Raw genomic sequence first — 7,240 nt, forward strand, 5'->3', positions numbered from 1 at the left:
TCACCATCTGCAGTGATTTTGGAGCCCAGAAAAATAAAGTCAGCCACTATTTCCACTGTTTCCCCATCTATTTGCCATGAAGTGATGGGACCAGATGCCATGATGTTAGTTTTCCAAATAGTAAATGCATAGTAAATTGTGTTATTCAGCTTCTTCAAAGCCAGGTGGACTTCCCTGATAGCTCAGTTGGTAAAGTATCGGCCTGCAATGCAGGAGACCCCAGTTCGATTCCTAGGTCAGGAAGATCCACTGGGGAAGTGATAGGCTACCCATTCCAATATTCTTGCGTTTCTCTTGTGGCTCAGCTGGTAAAGAATCTGCCTGCAATGCGGGAGACCTGAGTTCCATACCTGGGTTGGGAAGATTCCCTGGAGAAGGGAACGGCTACCCACTCCAGTATTCTGGCCTGGAGAATTCCATGGACTGCATAGTCCATGGGGTCACAAAGAGTTGGACACAACTGAGTGGCTTTCACTTTCACTTTCAAAGCCAGGCATTATGAGGCAAGTGCTTGGGGCTGGTGCACTGGGAACACCCAGAGGGATCAGGTGGAGAGGGAGGTGGGAGGGGGGATCGGGATGGGGAATACATGTACATCCATGGCTGATTCATGTCAATGTATGGCAAAAACCACTACAATATTGTAAAGTAATTAACCTCCAACTAATAAAAATAAATGGAAAAAAATATCATTTGGGGAAATATCCCTTTGGACTGTAAAAAAAAACAAAAACAAAAAACAAAGCCAGGCATTACATTTTAAAGCTTCCAATGCAAAGTCCTATCTCACCTTGAGGATTCTGGTTTCACCTTGTGGGATTCTCCACACAAGTCTGCAGCAGAAACCTGAGATGGCTTGATATCTGCTGCTTCCATCCAGATGCTGCACTTGTTGGTGAGATTGTAAGATGCATTTCCTAGAGATTTTTCCTTCAATCAGTTCACTTGCTCAAATCAACATTCACAGCGTGCTTACTGTGGCCCAGGTGCTGAGTTGGATGCTGGGAATACAAAAATAAAAATGATAATCCCTACCCTATCAGGAGCTCCCAGTCTAGAAAAACCCATGAATACATGAGCAGATAAGCAGAAAACAATGTGAGAAGAGCCCCAGTGGAGGTGAGCACAGAATGTTGTGGGAGCATTAAGAAAGAGTCACAGCAGGGAAGTAGGATAGGAAGAATGTTCAGGAAATCTTTCTCAAAGAAGATACACCTGTGATAACTTTGTATACGTGGGGTCACAAAGAGTCAGACACGACTGAAGTGACTTAGCACACACACACATTAGTTTTGATAGTGTGACCGGCATCTTCGATCTCTAGCTGTACACCTCTATCCTATGTCTCCGAAATGAATCTTCTTGACAAATGTCCACTCTTTGTTTCTAACTTGTGAGCACCATGGCTCCACTCTCCATTAGTGTAAGAAAAGCCTAATTTGTTTATGTGCTTAAATAGACAAGAGACACAGGTAACAGTGGTTACCACTGGGAAGTACAATGGAGTTTACTGGGAACAAGTTTTAATTTTTGATGTATGCCTCTGTACCCTTTGCACTATTTTTATAATAAGAATATTTTACTTTTATAATAAAAAAAATATTTTCTTGGGTGTGCTATATGGTTTGTGGGATCTTAGTTCCCCAACCAGGAATTGAACCTCGCCCCTTGCATTGGAAGCACAGTCTTAACCACTGCACCATCAGGGTAGTCCTGACTTTTATAATTTTGATAAACTTATTGAAGTAAACCTTTATACACAGAAAAGTGCACAAATCATGTTAGTGAATTTTCATAAAGTAAATACAGCCATTGTAACCATCACCCAGATTGAACAGTTGTAGATTTTTACTAGCATCTTAGAAGTCCACCTCTTGTCTCCTTCCAATCACCTCCACTTCTCACAAAGGTAACCACTATTCTGCCTCCTATCACCAAAGAATCATTTTGACTAAGATTGCCAGTTGTACCTTATACTCACTAGCAGTTGATATCATCAGCATTATTTATCTTAGCCCTTCTAACAAGTCTGTAGTATCATCTCATTGTAGTTTTGATTTGACTAATGGGGCTTTCCATGTGGCGCTAGTGATAAAGAACTCGCTTGCCAATGCAGGTTAGTAAGAGACATAGGTTCAATCCCTGGATTGGGAAGATCCCTGGAGGAGGGCAGGCCAACTCACCCCAGTATTCTTGCCGGTATTCTTGCCTGGAGAATCCCAAGGATAGAGGAGCCTGGCAGGCTACATAGGGTCGCAAAGAGTCGGACATGACTGAAGCAACTGAGCATGCACACAGTGGCTAATGATGTTGACCATCGCTGCATGTGCTCATTTGCTATCCACATGTCTACTTGCATGCTAACATCCTCCATAAATATAGAACATAATCATTTAAGAAAATTATTTGAAAATAATATTAATTTTATAATTATTATTACATAATAATATAATATACTATTATATATTATAATTGTATAATTAATAATTATTATCACAAACAATAATTGAATAATAAATAAGTAAAAATAATAAATAATAATAAATATTATTAATGATAGCTATTATTTCAAACAATCCCCTCAAAAAGGATATCCTTTGAGTGTAACAATTCTTCCAAGAGGCAGATTAGGGTGGTGGAAACAGCCAGATCTCGGTATCAGGCATTTCAGACTACCCATATGTGCTGTGGGATCTTAGGCATATCTTTGAACCTCTTTGTGCCTTGGTTGCTTTGCCTATGAAGCAAAGATAATAATAGTTCTTGCTTTATAGGCTGGGTCTGAGGATTAGATGAGAAAATTATGCAAGGTTCTATGCTTCGTACCTGAGACGGCCAGTGTTCATCAGTGTCTCTCTACCCTTCTGGCAAAGCCTGGAAAGAGGCAAGAAAGAGAAGGTTGTCCTTGAGGCAGTCAACGGCTTAGTATCTGAGGGAGAATGGAGTAGAGATTCCTTTCTCTAGCTCTAAGGGAAAAAAACCTCTAGAGTTGTGTTCTGGGGGGTAGGATTCTGTCCCCTTACTTCCTGCTGCCTCCGCATCTCCAGCCCACCAAGCAGTAGGAGCAACCTGCTTTGAAGGAAATTCTAGAAGAAATTCTAGTCATAACTGGGCTTTTGGACAATTTAAACACCTCCTGCCATGTGTCTAGCAGAGAGACACAAGCCCCGTGGCATCTTTCTGTATAAGTCTCCCAGGTTCTCCCATTGATGTTTCCTGTAGCAGGACTGGGCTTCCCTGGTGGCTCTCCTGCCTGCCAATGCAGGAGACACAGGAGACCTGGGTTTGATCCCTGGGTAGGAAAGAGCCTCTGGAGAAGGACATGGCAACCCACTCCAGTATTCTTTCCTGGGAAATCCCACAGACAGAGGAGCCTGGTGGGCTACAGTCCAGGGCTACATGTCCAGAGCTGGACATGACTGAGTGACTGCTGCTGCTGCTGCTGCTAAGTCACTTCAGTCATGTCCAACCCTGTGCGGCCACATAGACGGCAGCCCACCAGGCTCCCCCATCCCTGGGATTCTCCAGGCAAGAACACTGGAGTGGGCTGCCACTTCCTTCTCCAATGCATGAAAGTGAAAAGTGAAAGTGAAGTCACTCAGTCGTGTCCAACTCCCAGCGACCCCATGGACTGCAGCCTATAGGCTCCTCCATCCATGGAATTTTCCAGACAAGAGTACTGGAGTGGGGTGCCATTGCCTTCTCCGGACTGAATGACTAAACAACAACAATAATGGCAGGACTGCACAAAGGCCCTTGTGCTTGATATCAAGTAGTTAGTGTCTGTTCAGCAAATATTTGCCCAGGACTTAGCAAGCACTACGCTCTCTGATATGTCTGAGGAACCAAAATGAGAAAGAAAGGAGTGCTAGTAAAGGAGAAAAGCATGGAGGAGGAAAGTTCCTGGAAGAGGTGACACTGGTGGAATTTTCTGGATGAGGGAAGAATGCTTTCCAGGCACAGAGCCTAGCCCAGTCAATAACCCAGAGGCTGGAGCCCGTGGGCTCTCTCTCTTCCTGAGTCTGCAGTCTCAGGACCGCAGCCCTGCTCTGGGCTCTGCACAGTAGCTATCCCAGGGTTTTCCAATCAATGTGCCCTTAAAATGGAGCATCACCTTATGAGGACTTTCTAGTAAAAACATCCTCTTTGTTCCAGGGTAAAGGGTCTCAGGGATCAAGTGCTGCATGGGTGGGTAAATTTGGGGGCACCCTTCGCTCTTCAGAAATCAGCCTGATATGCTGGAACATAAAAGACTTGTCTGTGTGCTTTCTAGCTCATTTTTTACCTTCCTCACTGCAGTCTCAGACTACCTTCTGCATTTCCCCCAGAGTCCAGAACTTCAGTAAACTGGTTCCTAGCTCTTATTCCCCTGAATTTTTCCATGTAGCCTCTCCCTGGGGCCCTAATCTATCTCTACCTTAATCCTTCTTCTTGACTTAATTTGTCCAGGGTTCTCTCTTCTCCCTGCCCCCACCTCAGCTTCTAACTGTTCTCCTCCAGGTTTTCTTCTTCAGTTCTGACTAAAGGCTCAGGCAGTCCCTCCCAGACCCCTCCTGCATCTGTTCCAACAACCCCTTGGGGCTATTTCTCAAATGAGAGCTTCTGCTCCTAACTTGTGTCCTAGGTCTCCTCCCAGGAGACTGTCCTCTTCATGGGGACTGACTCGGGTGCCCTGCAGTTCTCCAACAGTGTCTCCTGGGGCAGCCTCAAGGCTTTTGAAATGGGGAAACTGAGGCTCAGAAAAGGGGGATGACTTACCAGGGTCCGGCAGCAATTTAATAACAGAGTAAAACTAGCCCAGGCCTTCAGACTTCTAGCCAATGCTCTTTCCCAGGAATCAGGCTGCCTCTCAGAAGGCTCCGATCTTGTTGCTGCCATTAGCTCCCACCCACTGACTGCACCAGGCACCCATCTCTCTCAGCACTTCCTTCCTGACCCACTTCATTAAGACTGAAGCTGGCCTGTCCAAGCTTCTGACTCAGCAGCCCAGCAAAGAACATCCAGCCCTGTCTGCCTCTGATTAAGGGAACACTGGAGGCAGGAGGTCTTTTTTTTTTTCCCTCTGGCAGGGTGGGGGATGCAAAAGAAGTTGGGGGAGTCAATGAAATGGTAAGATGTCAGGGACTACAGGGAAGGGGTGGGAGGTGAAAGCATTACATCAAAACATTTAGGATTCTGAAGACATTCCTGACTGTCCAGAGATCAAGACTCCGAGCTTCTACTGTAAGGGGCACAGAGATCCTGCACACTGCATGTTTTGGCCAAATATATATATATATATATATATATGTATATGTATGTATATATATATATATATATATATGGAAAAAGTTCAAAAGGAAAAAAAGATAGTAATATCCCTTTAAGAATTAAAAAAAATAATTTACGATTTCTAGTTAAATACATTTGGGTAACACAAATATATTTACTGACTTAGATGGACCCCTGTGATACAGTTAGTGCAAATATCATGGCAAAAATAGAATGTTCCCATAGTTCTACTTCTGTAAAAATAAGTTGAGCGTGTCCCCAAAGTGCCTATGAGCAGTAGTTAGAAATTGGCTGTATGTTCCCTTCCACTCTCTGCACCCATGTTAATTTTTGCCCAGAGATTAATGGTTGACAAAGACCACAACCTTGGAGAGCTGCTGTAACACAGGCTTTCACTTTCAAATAAATGGAGCCGAGAACTTTTCTCTTTCACAATGTGCCACAGTGAATGGTGCCATCTTGTTCAATGTGGATATATTTTTATTTTTTAATATATTTATTTGTTTACTGGGTGCACTGGGTCTTAATTGCACCATGCAGGATCTAGTTCCCTGACCAGGGATCAAATCCTGGCCCCCTGCATTGGGAATGGAGAGTCTTAGCCACTAGACCACCAGGGAAGTCCCTGTTCAGTGTGGATCTGGAATGGCTCCCACCAGAAAACATCTACATCTAATGCAACATCTAACCCAGTCAAGGGTTTTGACAACAAGATATTTTCTGACTGGGGGGAGCAGGAAGCTCTGGGGCCCCCTATTGTCACATGATCACTGATACCTACAGACCTCTTTCTTGACATGAGGGTCCCAACTATATCTAAAGCCTGTTCAAATAAGCAACAGGATTGACACTTGCAGTGGTTTGAATAGCATCACCCCTCCCTGCCAAATTCTTGTCCTCCTGGAATCTGTGAATGTGAACTTAGTTGGAAATAGAATCTTTGCAGATATTAGTTAAATTAAGATGCGATCATACTGAAGTAGGATGGGCCCTAGTTCAATGACTGATGTCTTCACATGAAGAGGAAAATTTGGACATGGACTCAAATTGAGGGAAGATGGCAATGTGAGGATGGAGGCAGAGATTGGAGTGATGTGGCCAAAAGCCAAGGAATCAAGGATTGCTGGCTGTCACCAGAAGCTGAAAGAGACCAAAAAGGATTCTTCCCTAGAGTCTTCAGAGGGAGCACGTCCCTGCCAAAACCTTGATCTCAGACTTCTGGCCTCCAGAACTGTGAAAGACTACATTTCTGTTGTTTTAAGCCACTCAGTTTGTGGCACTGTATTAAAGCAGTCATTGGAAAACAATACCAAACATATCTGAAAAAAAAAATGCTCCATCTTCCGAAATGTTGCTCCAGTTGAGACGTGAGGCGAAAGATGCTCATCAACAAAGGACACACTCTCAAGCCTGGGGACTGTGTGGTCCCTCCAGTTATGCTCTACACTGGTCTATACATGCATAAAGAAATAAATCTGGAAAGAACCCAAGACTTGTCTTTGAGTGATAAATTCTGGGAGATTTTTATCTTTTTGTTTTAACTTGTATTTTCTACGTTTCCCACATGGCTATGTATTGCTTGTGTAAAATATATGTATATACATCTACCTGGCATCTACTTATCCATCTACTGATCTTTAATTACTAGTATGCCTATATACTCAAAGAATTTTCCAAGTCAGATAGCCTTAGATTACCTTCATTTCTTGTGGATCCAAGGCTAGGAACTACTCCTGAAAAGCCCAGTGGTGGGGAGTGAAGACAATAATAAAACCCTGTATCTGTGTGGTATTCCATGCTTTTTAAAGAGCATTTCTCATCAATCCATTCAATGCCATACCCCACTCTGGTGGATAAAGAATCTGAGACTCATAGGGTTGTTGAGGAGCTTGTTTAAGGTTTCATAGCTAATAACTCATGGGGCTGTGACTAGCACTCATGGTCCCAACACCTGGTCCAGTAGCACTTT

At 43.6% G+C, this 7,240-nt stretch overlaps 1 long non-coding RNA gene across 1 annotated transcript; it reads right to left on the reverse strand.

Annotated features, from left to right (window-relative positions):
• Positions 1 to 881: 881 nt before the first annotated feature.
• Positions 882 to 4,921, reverse strand: LOC136153562 (uncharacterized). Its single transcript, XR_010660414.1, has 3 exons — positions 4,759 to 4,921; positions 2,827 to 2,874; positions 882 to 1,001 (listed from the first exon to the last, which is right to left on the reverse strand). It is a non-coding gene; the product is annotated as an uncharacterized lncRNA (long non-coding RNA).
• Between the last annotated feature and the right edge of the window lie 2,319 nt (positions 4,922 to 7,240).

Source organism: Muntiacus reevesi, chromosome X, assembly GCF_963930625.1.
Source record: "Muntiacus reevesi chromosome X, mMunRee1.1, whole genome shotgun sequence".
NCBI lineage: Eukaryota > Metazoa > Chordata > Mammalia > Artiodactyla > Cervidae > Muntiacus > Muntiacus reevesi.